The sequence below is a fragment of the Rhipicephalus sanguineus genome, chromosome 5 (assembly GCF_013339695.2).
Source record: "Rhipicephalus sanguineus isolate Rsan-2018 chromosome 5, BIME_Rsan_1.4, whole genome shotgun sequence".
In the NCBI taxonomy this organism is placed as follows: domain Eukaryota; kingdom Metazoa; phylum Arthropoda; class Arachnida; order Ixodida; family Ixodidae; genus Rhipicephalus; species Rhipicephalus sanguineus.
Window position 1 is genome coordinate 130,370,039 of NC_051180.1, and position 13,924 is coordinate 130,383,962.

A 13,924-nucleotide genomic window follows, 5' to 3' on the forward strand; every position below is an offset into this window, starting at 1 on the left:
CCTCATCGAAGATACACAAAATGTAAGTTTTGGAGCGTTAAGCGTTTTCTAGTGGAGCCACACGGCTGGACATGGGCCATCATTCTCCTCAGTTCTTGTATGTCTCACCTGGTGACATCTCCCTTCCATAGCTGGGATGAGTCTCAATGCGACACAGTGACATGAGCCAATAAAGCTAATAAAAAGATTGCGGGCAGTTTGCACTAAGTCGCGCTAAGCTTAGCACAGCGAAGCACGGGCCCGTCGGCGCTCGTACTTCCCGTCGACCGACACGTCTAGCTTCGAGATGTGCGGCTTCCTCCTCGGGAATACGCAGCGAGGCTATGCACATCGAGCGGAGGATGCGCGTGATGTCTCCGTCGGTAGGTGTGGCTTAGCTACTGCGCATGCGCGGCTTGGCCAGGTGGTGTGGCATCTGGTCGCTACACGACGCGATGCATGCTTCTTCTTTCTTTCTATCTTTTTTCTCTATCTCTACTGCTTTCTTTCTCTTTCGGTGATGTTCTCTCTGTCTGTCTTTCTGCATTTCTTTCTCTCTATTTCTCTCTTTCTCATTCTTTCCGTGCTACTCCTTACTCTCTCCTTTCCCTCCTCCTCCCCATCACATCTCTCCTGCTCACGTTCACATCCCTTTCCCACCCCCTTGCCACACTACACTATACAAGGCTATGCTATGCTCTGCTAGCGTTCTAGGATAGCCGAGTGGTTAGGATGCTCGCTTTCAGATGGAGGGTAAGCGGGTTCGAATCCCACATCGTGAACGATTCTTCCTTTGGCAAGTTTTCTATTTCTCTTTCTTTCGGTCTCTCTGTTTGATTCTTTATTTTCTTTCTTTCTTTACTCGTTCTCAGGGTTATTACAGGCCAGGCCATGGCGGTGTGTAGCGGGATCTGGCCAAATTGTGTGCCACATAGCAATTCACGATGATGATAGTTTTCGGGCACGGTCACACACTTTACGCCGAGCTAGAACAGCCTCGATGTTAGTAATAAGATGCGTACGGACTGTACCTTCGGGTCACTGAAAGTTCGACGAACTAAATGCTATTCTAACGAAAAAAAAAAAAGATCGTCTTGAATTATTCCTTCTCGAAAAGCACGATAGTGAAAAGAACGTATTTAGCGACTGCTAGACTACCAGCTTTAAAAGGGCCATGAACCACCCCTCGGGCTTGGTGAGAAAGCACATGCTGCGGAAATGCTTGAGCGCAGGACTTTTCCATTTCCACATCCTAAGCTCAACAGACTTCAACTGTCTGCTTTAAGAATGCTCCTAACGGGATCCTTCCTTTCAAGGGGCATGCTAAGTCATTTTACTCTCAATATTCAGCCCCACTGTCTTAACTGTGGTGAGGAGTACTGCACATCAGTTAATATGCACTGGCAATGCCCTGCGTTGCGTGACGCACCGTTTAGTAGCAAAGAAGCTGACTGGGAGGAAGCACTTGTGACCTCTCAGTCCAACTACACACTGTGCAGATGGCCTGCAAAAGGGTGGGGGGATCATGACCTTCCTGCCCCTACGTGGGAGCGGCCAGCGACTGCTATAGACTTCTTTTAGGGGGTCCCATCATAGTTCTCTCAGGACCAAGTAAAGTTCGTTGTATGTCCGTCCGTCCGTGTGTGTGTGTGCGTGTGCGTGTGCGTGTGCGTGCGTGCGTGCGTGCGCGCGCGCGCGCGCGCGCGCGCGCGTGTGTGTGTGTGTGTGTGTGTGTGTGTGTGTGTGCGTGCGTGCGTGTGTTATTTGGTTATCAGTTTACATATCATAATCATCAGCCAGCACCTGGAGTAGCATGTCAGGCGTAAAGCCAGGCCAACATCTCCAGCTTATCTGTCTCCATCTCTGTCTGCGGACAGCAGACGCTGCTATGAACAGCTCAGCCAAATCTTGCAGGAGTGCGCGGCAAGAAGAGTTTACAAACGGAGCGCGAGGTTGCCATTTTCTCAGACATCCTATTTTCATACAGATCGAGACACGTGGTCACTCTCTTTCGAGTTGCCGGCGCCTGCTGTTTGACGTCGAAAAACAAATCAAGAGCCGCGTTTGGATCACACGCGCTTCTTGCCACGGGGTACCGCCACGTGCTCACGTCTCGCTGCATAGTCTGCTAACATTACACAGTAGCTACACTAGCGCACACAGGGATTAAACGGTAAAGAGTTATCGCGTTTCTTCACGCGCCCAAGGTCATGACGTGCACTGACGTAATTTCTTTTCCCCGTGTCATGCCCCCCAGTGTACTTCCAGCGCGCTCGTCGGAACGGGAGAAGAGAAAAAGCGCTTAAAGAATGCGACAAATCCCCCTAACTCTGCTCGTTCTTGACGGATTCGAGAAATTTTCTGCGGCAATCGATTCTTGAGGCAATGATCTCTGATACGATGGGCATTCGATGCCTACTTGAGAAGAGGTTCACGACCAATTTATAGTTACCATTCGTTTTCACTAGCCAAGCCCAGGAAAGCAGGGTACGGGCAATGCTCAACAAGCATTTTTTCTAAGCTAGTTGCATTACAGGATCAGCAAAACAACATTACGAGTACGCGGTAATGCTGATCACCGGTTGGCTTGCACTCTTCTGTGCCATGACAGCCATATTATGAAGAAAAAAATGATACAAGGTAAATCATCTATGAATAAATGACCCTTAAGTATGCGCGGCGTGCATCCGATACACTTAGTTACAATTACAGAATAAAATAATAAAATGGCGAAAGGTTGCGCGATACGTAAAGAAATAAAAATCCATGTAATATTCTGTATACAACAGGCACCGTTTTGATGCGCAATTTTGGAACCAATCGCAAACATGCTGTTATCCGGTGTAAGGGTTGCGCGAATAAAAGACCGACGTTGTGTTAATATTTATCATCGCTGCGCGCTACTTCGATTGTTTTTGTTACTATTTAGCGCGAACATCGAAGCTGATCGCATATTAAAAACAAAAGAATCTTTTATCAACGCCTCTAAAAACCGCCCCTGCCACAAGCATTTTAACCCCTTCAGAATCTCAAATAGCTCCGATGTAATATATATATATATATATATATATATATATATATATATATATATATATATATATATATATATATATATATATATATATATAGAGAGAGAGAGAGAGAGAGAGAGAGAGAGCTATTCATGCCAGCCGTCGGTCGTAATCCACTAAGAGAAAACTATCATCATCATGAACCGGCACGCGCTGTCTTCGTCCTTTGCTGCTTCGCTCGCAGAACACGTGCGCCGATTTTTCCGGCGAGCGATGAAATAATTTTGATGGGTGAGAGAACGAGTACAGAGAGAGAGAAATAGAAAGGAAGAGAAAGAAATTCTTGGTGCAAAAATTTCTTGGTAAGGCGGGATTCGAACTCGCGTACCCACGATACGAAGGCGAGCGTCATAACAACTCGGCTATCCAGGCACGCTAGTAGAGCATAATATAGCCTTGCATAGTATAGTAGAGCAAGAAGGTGGGAAAGGGAAGTGAGTTTGAGGAGGAGAGATGTGAGGTTGAAGAGGGAGAAAGAAGGAGAGAACAGTGCAAAGCGTACCATAGAAAGAAAGAGAGAAAAAGAGAGAAAGGAAAGGAAGAAAGACTGAAAGAGAGAGAGAGCGAAAGAAATTGATTGAGAAAGAAAGAAATACGAAGAAAACAGACAAAAAAAAGAGTGAGAAAAAACCTAGAGAAGGAGAATGAAAGGTAGGAACAAAGAAAAATAAAACTAAACAGAAACAAGGAAGGCCGCCCAGCTCGACTTTTCCTTCAGGCTTGGCATAACTAGTACGACGCAGTCGTAAGTTCTTTTTTTTTTTCATTAGATACCATAGTGAGTTATATTGGTGTCCTGAGCGCTCAATGGTGGCGCGAGAAAGCGCCAGGCGTCATGTCCGCCGATTTTCGCGTTTCATTTGCTAAGCGCTCACTGTACGTATACACACTAATGGCTCCGAGGTATGTGAATCTGTCACTAAGAAAAGAGAAAAGGAGCTGTGTTAAAATATGGTACTGTTGTATAACCTTTGTGTTGGCGGTATCCCGAACACGTGGGTGTTCTCTCGAGCTCTAAAAAGTTCAGAGATCGTCTCTGAGTTTCGCACTCAAATGCCAAGTGCCCCGCTGTAACCCAACCACTACCACCACAATGACGTACGCCCGAACAAGCACCTCTTGCACAATCGACAACGGGATAAGTGAAGCGAACATGTCCGAAGTGGCTTTGCGAATCAAACAGTGGGAAGTGGCAGCGCGCGCGTGCTCCCAACAATGGGTTCTCACCGAGGCCCGCCGACGAGCAAACATCGTCGTTCGCTGCGTCTCAATAGATCATCGCCGAAAGGGAGTCGCTTTTCTTCTTTTTTTCATTGGAGCCAGCTATACTGAGCCTTCCTTTTATGAAGACGGATCAAGTAAACGGCAAACAAAGAAATCTTGCCGCCTACGGCTCGCAAAGTGGCTGCTATTGAAGGAAAATTTGGGAGCAATTCGAGCGTGGAAGCAAAAGAAGAGAGGGCCCGCCTGTGCACAACTTGATTCACCCACAGAAATATAGACCGCACGCTTTTGCCGAGAGCATTTGCTGCCGTATAAACAATGGAAGAGGCTCATTCTTGCTGTTCAGTGCTATATTTCGCGCGGTTTTCCTCGTGCGCGCGCGCGCGCGCGCGTGTGTGTGTGTGTGTGTGTGTGTGTGTGTGTGTGTGTGTGTGTCTGCGTGCGTGTGTGTGTGCGTGCGCGTGTGCGTGTTTAAAGTACTTTCCTTCCTACGTCATTTCTTCTTTATCTCAACGGGCAGCTTTTCGGAGCACGGAGAAGCGATTCACGCAGGTTTTGCTTGTTTATTCAATGCCTTGCTTAAGAAGGTGCGAGTCACGCCATCCATTTTTCATGCTCTACTGATCGAAGTGTCGATGAGAATTGGATCTTTCATGGAAACCAATAATTTTTGTCCTTGAATTAGAAAAAGAATAATAGGTGTATAAACTTTTGTGCCACACAGGTGGAAGAAAAAGAAAAGGCCAGACCTGCGCGGAAAACACAGCACAGTCACAGCAAAAGCTGGAACAGCGGCATTTCTAGAGGCCTTTGTGAACTGTATTGGGGCTACTTATATAAGTACACTTGCAAGGTACCCACTACACCACAAATCATAATTTTTGTGAAATTGGGAAGCACCCACTGCGCCAATATTCCTCATTCTGCGGAGGAGCGTGGTACGCGCTACATATATGTAAGGCATTATGCGCGCTGTGTTTGTGCTGTAGCTGACGACGATGAAGAATTATGGCTGCGGGCTTTGTAGTGTATTGGAAGCTCCAAACGACACACAAGTTATTTAATTCGCATTGTGTGACGCCCGGTCGTTATTTCAGTCTCCCACCACGCTATAAACATATGTTAACGTGGGAAAGAGAGAGAGAGGGAAAACACATTACTGAGGCCTTGAGGAAATGGATCATGAGGACCTTAAGGGCTTCCTTGACAACCAATACAAATACACTTGCGAAGTACCCACTACGCTATAAATCATCATAAGTTTTGGGAAGTAGGGAAGCCGCCACTACGCCCTCTTTCGTCATTCTGCAGAAAACCGTGGTAACCGCTAAACACCTGTAAGGCATTATGTGCACTTCGTTGATGCTGTGCCTGATGACAATGATCCCTTTGTAATGGGTTGGAAGCATTCAACGACCCACTCGTTGCGCAACTCGCATTGTGTGGCGCCTGGTTACAGAATTCGTGTTGTGTGACGCGTGGTTGTTATTTTACTCTTCTGCCACGCTATATTGAATATATTAATGTGGTTACTTCCCGACATGAAGCCTGTATAGCGTCTTTTTGCAAAGGAGTTCCAAGCATCGGCATGGTTCTGTGGTGGAATACTGGGCTGCCACGCAGGGGGCCTAGGTTTCAGCCCCGTTCCATGCTGAATGTTTTTTCTTATATCCTTTTTTTATATCGCACGATAGCGGTTATGGACACCGGCAGCAGCGGACAACAACAGCGCCGAAAACGGCTGTTGTTACGCTATAAACCCATAAAAACGACTGCTTTCTCTATACTAAAATTTTAACAGCGGCTGTTTAAGCTAGGTTTATTGTGTCCGACCCTATCCGGAAAAATAAACGAGACGTACCACAGAAATTGGTTAAATCCCACTACTCACCACTGGTCTGCTAAAAAGAAGAAGGCAATAGTTAGCCCAACACTAGTGAACGGGAAAGGCAACGGCCGCTACAAGAAGACCCCGAACGGAAGGAAGGCCTACGTCCAGGGCGACGTGCACGTAGATTTATGAGAGGTGCGAACGCCTGGTTTCAGCGCGTTTCTGTCTCTGGAGTTTGGACATCCGTGTCATGCCTGTGACTGTGTGTGGTTTAACTCGAACCTCTCTGCGCTGAGAATCAACATAGAAACAACCTAGCATTACCTAGTTCAACCTTAGCAAGGACTTAGAAGCAACCTAGAAACAACCCTCATCACTTAACAAGGCCTAGAAACAACCTTGAAGCCACCAGATTAGTCTTCAGAATTGTCCAGTTTCGCTGTTTCAAGGCTTGTGCGGCCTAGTGCTTAATGCAAGGTTTGCTATTTTTTTTTCTTTATACGACGTTGCGTAATGGAACGTTGCTTTCCATAAACGATTCTGAAAGCCAATATCTATCTTTGCAACTCCTGGCTGCTCTTCTCTTGCCCAGTAGAAAACGTAGGTCAGCAGGTGTGCGTATGTGAATTGCAATGTGCTAACAGATAACTTGGACCGTACTTTATAAAAATTTAGGCATGTGCTCATTTTTAAAATTTTCACGCATACACACACAAAAAAAAAGGATATGCGCGACAGCTACAGAAGGCGTGACGAAGTATTTCTTTGTGTATAGCGTTTTTAGAAACATTTTCCCCTCGACAAGCGTCATACGTATTGCCTTGACTTCGATCTCTCATAACGCTGGCAGGTAACAACTATAGGTAATGGAACGGCGCTTGCGTTTTTGCGATAATGTTGCTTACGTCAGCAATATAGCATAACACGAGCATAACGTACAGAATCTTCACGCCAAAGGCCATTCCAGTTCCAACAACTGAATACACATGAGTCCTCTTTAGCACACAGAACGTATTAGGCACAGATATGAATCAGAAGTACTTGCTGTAGGCTAGTGGGTCCATACATTGCATTGACCATAAAACTATGGTCACTTAACGCAAAACGACGAAAAAAAAGGAGGGAATGATGGCAATGTGAGCGTTAACTTTCGACTAATTTATACAACATGATACACAGGCTATACACGATTTTTTTGCCCGCAGAAATTGCCAAACAATAGTCGAAAGTTAGCGCTCTCATTGCTCCTTTTCCCTCCTTTTTTTTCTGTCATTTTGTGCTAAGTGACCATAGTTTTATCGTCAATACAAAGGTGTTAATCAATTTGGAAGAATAAGAAAACAACGTGTGACGATCGCTACGCTTGGTGGTCCTGCTGACCTTGCCGAAAGGGAGAAAGCATTACGCTTCCCATATCGCGAAGCAACAAGTGAAAGCTAAGGAGCCCGCTCGAGCAACCAATCGAACCAGTGGCCTTCGAATTACTTCGTGGCTCCACTAGCAACTAAGCGAGGCGTTAAACCAGTGAGAGCTTACTCGTGCGGACGCATTTCAATCTTGGAAAAGTGTGAATCCCGTATGCCGAAGAACGGGCGCTCATGAGACTTCCCAAGAGTTTACACCTGGAAGGAGGAAAATGAAGATGCGTGTCAGAGAGGCATAGAAGAAAGATGTCGACGAGCTGACAGCAGAGTTGGACTGTCCTGTTCTAACTAGGGGCGTTGAGTGATCGCTGCAGGTTGATGAGTGTCCATTCAGACATCATTTTAAGGTTGTTTTAGACATTACCTCACTTTCATTTTTGACAATGTGGCACCCCGGCTGAGGAAGAGGAGGAGGAAGGAAGAAAGGAAAGGGAGGAAGTTTAACTAGACGCGCGTCCAGTTTGCTATCCAACGCTGGGGAAGGGGATTAAGGGATCGAAAGACAGCAGGATAAAATAAGTGAGCATACAGAAAATCCGCGTGAAGTTAAAGGACACTGCTGCATTTCATGTACGTATAAAAAAGACAGACTCATTCGTATCTTCACAACTTGATAGTACTGCACGCAGGATCTCAAGCGTATCGCGCTTTTCTGTAGATGCCGACACACGTCTGGCCTTGTTATACATTATTAAATAGTCCAAAGCTTCACTTTACTAAGTTATTACTAATGACAATATTATTCAGGTGATGGTACCGACTGAAGACTTTCAAGTACTGAACACACAACATCCAGTACCTGTCCTACAGACTGAGCGTACTGTGATTTGAGCTGGCCAGTGAACATGCGATGTGTGTCTACCAATGGGTGAAGCGCTATGGAAGAAGACAGACACCTCGAATAAACGTCAATCTTGACCTTCTTGCGTACGTGAAATGCGATTAGCTCGAGCGTGTACCTCAATTGACAAGTAACGCTCTAGCGGATTAAATACAAGCCACGTTTACAGGGTAATTCGCTCTAATTCTAATAACGATCGTAATAATCTCATTTTCTCCTCTCTTCACACTACTACCGCCTTGACGCTCGACACTCAAGTAAGATGGCGCACAGCATGATACTGCAGATGCGCGCACAAACGTTACAGTTCACGTACCACCGATTGCATTCTCGAGACCCATGTCTACGACTGCGGCTACTACCCCGAAGTTTCCCGGAAGGAAGGTACAGTGTTGTGCCGTCTGCGTCTGGGTGCAGCATTCACCAACGCCTACTCATTTAAGATCGAGATGGCTGACAGCGCCGAGTGTAACGACTGTGCCGTCGATCAAACGACTGAGCACCTGTTGTGTTACTGCCTGATTTACGCAAACGAGAGGCTTCAGCTCCGTACTGCTCTAAATCACCTGGACTGAAGTGCTTTCACTGTCGAGAACATCTTGCCACCATGGGACTGCCCGTCACAGTTCCGAAGGGCAACGAAAGCGCTCTTGCGTTCTCAAGGATACCAGACAGATTCACCGTGTGATATCAAAGGTAGAGCTGTTGCGGCAGCTGAAACAGTGACTTTTCGCTCCTCCTCTCTAACTTTTGATCCCCTCCTTCCTTTCCCAGTGCAGCGTAGCCTACCTCTTTCAGCCCTGGTTAACCTCCATGCCCTTCTTTTATTCTTATTCTCTCTCCTGCCCCGACCTTGACTTACGCGTTAATTTCAGGGCCCTGGACTCGCATATTTATTTTATTCTTTTCACAATAACGGCTGTGTTACCTGCTCACATCTGTTAGAGTACGAGGTTGGTGGCACGCAAGTTACTGCGTCTCGGTAGCGTGTTCATGCTCAAACAAGCACTTATTGTTTGATGCTTAACTCTTCTGAACCTTTCACTTTTTAGGCATGTCTATGAACAGCGAAAAATACGGGTAGTGGACACTTCCGGCACTTACGCGTATAAACAAATATGGGTCACTATGACTTTTCGCCTTGGTCAGGTTAATGAGAGCACCTTCCAGCGCGAGGGTCGCTAACTTGGCAGGCTTGAGCCATAACATGCGCTTCTTCGCGGCCATCAAAAGGACACGCCACTCGGCTACTTCCTCATTGGGGCGTCACTAGGGAGTCGCGATAAAATAAAGGACTAAGAGAAAAACCCGGTGGCTCACCACCCAGTCGAGGCATCAGAGGATGATTCCCGAGCATAAATGCATCCTCGGCGATCCCTAGAGAGGGACAAGGGCCGGAGAAGTGACGCAAATAGCGAGACAAAAAAAAGTTGTCCTTATAACGTTGTACCGTCCCCTACCGGTCCGCCCCCTAGCGAGATACCTTGCACACCTCGTCCCAAACTCTCTCTCTCTCTCACTGACTTTCACTCTCCCTGGCTTGTGCCTTCCTCCGGAAGCAGCTATTGCGGAGACACTTTTACGAGCCAATCAGCGCGCCACGGGGTCGGGAAAGAACAAAACGCTACCGCGAAAGCAAAACACGCGTGAAGAAAAAACAGGCCGACCCTATTTGAGTCTGACCAAACAAAAGGTGACGAGCCGTACGAAGCAGGCTGGAAGAGAAGGCAGCTGCGGGTGGACATCGGCGTCGGTAGAAGGAAAGCGAACAGGGGACCGAAATGACAAACAAAGATAGAAAGCAGAAGAAACAAGCGAGGCAGTAAAGCACCGGCAACCGCCACTACTACCACCGGACGATCTTTTCTGGAAGCCCAGGGGTTTCCCCCAAGCCGAAGAAGAGCGCTTTCGGCTGTCCTTATACGCGTCGTCTCTTCCCTCTCTCTCTCTTCGCCGTCCTCCTCTCACCCCTTAAACCTCATCCTGCGTGCTTCCTCCCCATCCGACGCCCAAACCCCGGGGCGTAATGGTGCGTCGGTGCCGCGGCGGCATCGATTGCCGGAATAGGAGAAGGCCAGCCGAACAGGTGCCCCTGGCTGGCTGGCTGTACACCCCTCCTCGCGAATCGACCCGAGAACAATGGCCGGGAATCGCCCGTTCCAAGTCATTAAAAGCAGCGACGCCAAAGACGACGGCGACGACACCGCGCGGGCCCCCGCCGCCGTTATCCCGGGCCGACCGACGGCGACCGCGCCTGACGCCGCCAAATCAGGCCCGGTTGGCAAGTTAGAACCACCGCTTAGGTCTCTTCTACTTTGTTTCTTTACCTGTAAAAGCTGCGGTTTATAGATGTGGTTCCGTTAGGAATTACTTCTCGCTATGAAAGGCTTTTCATTACTTCCCCTAGACAGCTCACCATGAAAGGCTGTAAAGCAATCACACACGCCTTGACCAGCGCAGTCTGGCGTTATCCGGAACTCAGTTAATTCTCATACTTGAAGTGCGAGCTGGGCCCATGAACTATTGTGACACGCCTAAAGGCTACTTGTCAATCACTTTTACTGATATTTAGCCAACAGAGAAAGAGAGAGAAATTGCGCAAAGGCAGAGAGGTTAAACTGAAGACAGAGTGAGTGAGTGAGTGAGTAAGTGAGTGAGTGAGTGAGTGAGTGAGTGAGTGAGTGAGTGAGTGAGTGAGTGAGTGAGTGAGTGAGTGAGTGAGTGAGTGAGTGAGTGAGTGAGTGAGTGAGTGAGTGAGTGAGTGAGTGAGTGAGTGAGTGAGTGAGTGAGTGAGTGAGTGAGTGAGTGAGTGAGTGAGTGAGTGATTACAAGATGCGGCTGGTTTGCGGTCCGGGCTAGACCGCACAGGTAGAGTCAAATTTATATTAGACTTACGTAAGTCCGCAGTACAGTTTACATGGGCAATAGATTATATTAAGCGCAAGCGTAGATGTAGTAGGTCTGCCTAATAAAAATTTACTTCATACGGCTCTGTCAAGCACAATGAATGCCACGACACTGGGTGCGGCGAGATGTGAAGCAACAACAAAATTGACATGCGATGTTTTCGCACCTGGTTTAGTAGCTCTGGCGTGGAGCGATAGATTCTATATGTGAGTATAGCGCATCAATTGTGCGCGATTGCGTACAGCGTTTACGGTGAAATCGAGATGAAGCAGTAAATGACTTTGCTGTGGATATGGGTCAGTTGTGAAAGGAGCCACGAAGCCAATCGGAACCTGCTTTTTGTCGAACTGAGCTCACTCCATACATGCTGCGGCGGAGATCGGATGGAACAGAGCGGATTAGTTAAGACCTATATAAAATGCAAAATTTTAGTCGGTTGCTAATTTGAGACAGATCGAAGACCTGTATGAATTATGAAGCGTATACGAAGGAAAGAAGGGGAATTTTGAGGGCTCGTTTTTCTTTGCTAGACACAACATTATTTAGAACTAACAGACAAGAAAGCCAAGGAAAGTATAGGGGATGCTATTTGTAGTAATTACGATGCAAATCTGAAGAAAGTAAAGTTTCCGAAAAGATAACTTGCGGCCGGCAGGGACCGAACCTGTGACCTTCGAATAACGCGTCCGACGCTCTACCACTGAGCTACGGCGGCGGTCATCCTCCCGTCTACTTTATGGGGTATATATGTGCATTTAAACCTACGAGTTATAGTCAGCGCGGCTAGTTGTCACGAGTATCTCGAAAAAAGATCACGCCGCTGCTGACCCGAAAGTCGCGGGTTCGACCTTTGCCGAGGCGGTCGCGTTTCGATGGAGGCGAAACGCTAGACGCCCGTGTAATGTGCGATGTCTGTGCAAGTTGAAGAATACCAGGTGGTGAACATTTCCGGAGCCCTCCACCACGGTGTGCCTCATAATCATATCGGGGTTTTCACACGGAAACCCCCAGTTATTGTTAATATAATTTCACTATAGCAATATGCACTATAGCAATATTCACTATAACATACCCACCATAGTCACACCTTCACTGGCTTCCTTCACACTAGTGGAAATGATCCGAATTTATTCGTATTCCCATCCTGTTACTAAAGCGATATAGTAGTTATAGGAGCTGTTAACGGGCTTGAAAACGCCCCGAGTCATCGCTGTTTGAAGCATCTGTCGTATACGATATTGCGTACGTTTTCCTGAGATATATCCAACAGTACGTTATGAGTACATGTTCACAACACCGTTATATGCGGCGCCTGCTGCTGTACTCGTATCCGCGGAGAGACGTCTTGCTCTACGCCTCACGCTGCGGTAACACGTAATCGCAGCCCGGCTATTAGAGCGCGCGCTCAACGTCTGCACGGTGCCCGTCATTGTGCCTGATTTACGACCCAGGCAAGGCGTGACCACCGCGAGTCATTAAAAAGACAGCATTACCGGCCGCGTTAACTGTCAGCGTCGAGTAGGGCACAGCCCGTTGGCTAAGCATATCTCGGAGGTCTGTTGGCAGGTCTGTGTGATCTCGCACAGGCAGCGTTTATGCTTTTATGAAGGTGAAAGCCTTAGTCGCCTCATCAAACACGAAAAGTCACCGACGGCGCCGTCGACGTCTACACGAGCGAAAAAACAAAAAAAAATCATCTGATGGCATCAACCTATGACGTCATCGTGATGCCAACGGTTACCAAAATCTGTGACGTCATCGTGACGTCACATCATTACGTCATCACATGACAATGTTGCTCAGTCAAAGGCGGATCAATACAATCGACCGAGAAGAAAAAGATCGCTTTCGCCTTCGAGCCGTCGTAAGCAAATGCATAAAGCACTGTGTTATGTCTTTATGTCACTTATATCAGTGCTAAGGGATGTCACATGTATGTATGTATGTATGTATGTATGTATGTATGTATGTATGTATGTATGTATGTATGTATGTATGTATGTGTGTGTGTATGTATGTGTGTGTATGTATGTGTGTATGTATGTATGTATGTATGTATGTATGTATGTATGTATTTCATCGTGACAAAACCCCATGTGTTTACGCGATTGCCCGGGCACTGAAACTAAAGGTGAAAAAACACGCATGACCTTGATCCAAGCGTCATAGTACCACAAGAACAGCCCGAAATACAGTAGAAATAAGCAAAAGACAACCTAAGATAAACGGGAATACAACACTCTGCATATAGCGGCACCTCAAACATTGTATCTTCATTCAAGCTCGATGCAGTGATTTGTTCGCCTAGCAATATTTGATATACTCTATCTTTCATGCTTTTTTAGCGCCTAAAGAACACTAAAAAGTCAGAGAAAAGGCACAAGACAGGCAGACTTCCCTGTTCTCTCATTTTTAAATATTTTTTGAGCGTTGTAAATGCATGAAGTGTTTGTTTTCCAACAAGTCCAGCTTCATATTTTAAGTAATGGTACAATCTTCAGTCTGCGAAACGATCAGGCCACATTTTGTTGGTCATATGAACTAATCCACTGAGAGAAAACGAATTCATGGGGTTGAACATTGGCTATAATGGTTGCATTGGTCGCAACAATTACGAAAAAAGAAAGAAACTCACAGGGTCCCTTAT